Source organism: Humulus lupulus, chromosome 8, assembly GCF_963169125.1.
Source record: "Humulus lupulus chromosome 8, drHumLupu1.1, whole genome shotgun sequence".
In the NCBI taxonomy this organism is placed as follows: domain Eukaryota; kingdom Viridiplantae; phylum Streptophyta; class Magnoliopsida; order Rosales; family Cannabaceae; genus Humulus; species Humulus lupulus.
In genome coordinates, this window is record NC_084800.1 from 51,995,908 (window position 1) to 51,998,957 (window position 3,050).

The 3,050-nt window shown below is 36.2% G+C and overlaps 1 pseudogene; it reads left to right on the forward strand.

The window, feature by feature from the left end:
- The first annotated feature begins 425 nt into the window (after positions 1–425).
- Positions 426–1,832, forward strand: LOC133797220 (plant cysteine oxidase 4-like; annotated as a pseudogene).
- Positions 1,833–3,050: the final 1,218 nt, after the last annotated feature.

Sequence of the window (3,050 nt, forward strand, 5' to 3'; positions counted from 1 at the left end):
AAAAAATATTAATTACTAAATTGTAATACTAAAGTCTTAGTTAAAAAAATTTATTTGAAAAATTTGTGAAACTTTTTAATGATATTAAATAGTACACATATAATATTTAAAATTTTGATTTTTTTAAAAAATAATATATAATGTAGCAAGCAAGTTTCGAGCCTCCACCCTCCAAATCATGTTAGGTACTCTTTAACACTACACCAACACATCTTAGTCTACAAAAATTAATATAAAAATATTTATATAGGTGTCCCAATTTTATTTTTTGGTTTGACCTCAATATCATAATAGACACAATCCTAGGTCATTATTTTTTTCTCAGCAACACAAAACCACAAGAAGAATAAAAGGAGAAGGTTGTACAGCGGCAGGGGGGTCGGGGTTGGGCTGTACAACAGCAGGGGGCTTGGGGCTGGGCTCGACGGCGGGTGGGGGGTCTCGGGTCTGGGCTCGATGGCGCAGGGGGGTCGGGGCCGAGTTGTACAGCGGTAAAGGGGCTCAGGGCTGGGCTCGACGGAAACGACTAGTGGCTTGGGTGCTGGGTTTGAAGGCGGGTGAGGGGTCTCGGGTTTGGGCTCGATGGCGCAGGGGGGTTGGGGTCGGGCTGTACAGTGGCAGGGGCTCGGGGCTGGGCTCGACGGCAACGACTGGTGGCTCAGGGGCTGGGCTCGACAGTGGGCGGGGGGGTCTCGAGTCTGGGCTCGATGGCACAGGGTGGTCGGGGTCGGGCTGTACAGCGGTAGGGAGAATATTCATAGTCTGGTATTTAACTTTTTCTCCTTTCTATTATGAGTTGATATTTGTTCTGTTGTATCACAGCTGCAATATAAAAATAACAAAATAAACAAAGACATAAAGAACAAAATATAAAAAACAAACTGAGTGATTTTATGAGCCTTCCAACCAACAAAAGACATAAACAAAGAGATTGCATGTAGCCCTTGACAAGGTTAAACCAAATAATAAATAATCAGCTCATTGCCTTGGTTTTTTTTTCTTTATTTCTTCTTCATCTTCTTGGATTCTAAATGTTGACGATGTTTCTAGTGAGGTAATTGGTTTGCATCTATAATTGGTAAAAGGAACAAATGTAGTCTTACTCTTTTTATCTGTTTCTCGACTTCCATTTCCATTTTTTCTGCTCACTTGACTGGAATTCATCTACAAGTTGTACTTAATTATGTGCAGCTAGACCAGCAAAGCTTGTTAGAGATACTGAAATGATAGCACCCTGTCCAGCAACAATACTTTATCCAACAAGTGGAGGCAACATCCATTGTTTCAGAGTGATGACCCCCTGTGCCATATTTGACATCCTATCACCGCCATACTCTTCAGAAAATGGACGACATTGCACTTATTTTTGAACATCTCCAAGAAAAGATTTGCCTGGTAATAAAAGCTTTATTTTTGTTACTGAGTAATGCAGTCAGTTTCTATTTTTCCGAAACCTTGTTAGAAGTATGAATGCTTTAACTTTGAAAGATTAATTCAATTATAATTCATTGAGTCTATTCTTTATTGGAATGAAGGTAGTCTTGAGTTGGATGGAGTTACAACCCCTGAAGTGACATGGTTAGAGGAACATCAACCTCCTCACAACTTTGTGATTCGGAGAGGGCTGTACAAGGGTCCTATTATTAGAACTTGAGAATTTCTTATTTTTATGTTCTTTACATTTTAGTCAAATTTTCTTTACTTGATAGGAAACATTGAGGGGAACTATGGTATATGAGTGGTTGAAATGACCATGGCAATACTATTTTTGGCTATGTAAGTTGGGCATTTGGTTTTGTACATAATAAAACAGTCGTACACTCGTTGATTTACTTACTGACCTCACATGAAGCTTGTAGAGTAGTCTTTGAAAGTTCTTTTGTACATGCATATTTTGTTCTTCTGTTTATGAGTTGATATTTGATATTTTTTATGTCTTTTGTAGGGCCTAATTTGAAGTAATTTTGATACAATTGTTAGTTTTGTTCTCTTAGTTTTGAAGTAAGCACACCATGTTGTTATATTATTTTATAATATAATGTAATATTATATTATATTATAATATAATATTTTAGATTAAATAAATGTGACAAAGAGTGTCACATATTGTAACATATAATAGAGAGTTACAATATTTAAATATATGAGATATATCCAAATAATGTAACATATTTGGTGTTACAAATTTGTAACTTCCAAATATTACCCTTTATTGTGTAAATTTGGTGTTACACAATATTGAAATGAATTTCATAAAGTCATATGTGAAATGGCTGTTAGAGATATGATTTTAACCCAATAATGTGTTTTGGGGGTTACAAAATCATTTGGGAGGGTTTGGAACCGTTTGGAAAAACAACACGTTTTTAAGTGTTGAAAATGGTCAGTGGCTATGACCACTGAATGTTGGTTGCCGCGGCCTGTGGGACAGAGAGTAATGGCTGCGGCCACAGGCCAAAACTGACCATTTTTTCAGTTTTTTCAATCATTGTTGAACGGCTCAAAAAACCCAAATAACTCCCAATTCTCATTTTTAATTCCATATTAATCAAATTAAACATTGGTAACAGCCATGAGGGTTGGCAGAATTTGAAATTCAAAGGGTGTCTCCAAACTCTATAAATAGGAGCCTATAACTCACTTGAAAGATACAACATTTTCTATCCACTAGAGCACTTGGCTAGAAACACCTTGAGGCTTGATAATTCCACAAAGCATTTCCAATACATGAGAGAGATCCCTAAGTGCTTGAGTTAGGGGGAAATAAGCTTTTGGACAAAGGTTTTAAACCTTGTTCAAGTTGGTGATCTCGAACCCTCTTCACTTAGGTTGTGTAAGTGACAGTTTACATGTTTTTCTGTTCTTCATTTTATTCTATTGTTTTTCTTCTTATTCTCTTGTTCTATTTACTTGTATATTTTGTTTAAGAGTTGTAATCTTTTCTTTTGTTTCAAACACCTTTATTTTACTTGTAATATTTTGCTTAGAGTTGTATTCTCACTATTCTCTTCTTCTTCATCATCTTCTTCCTTTTCTTTGTTTATTTGTAA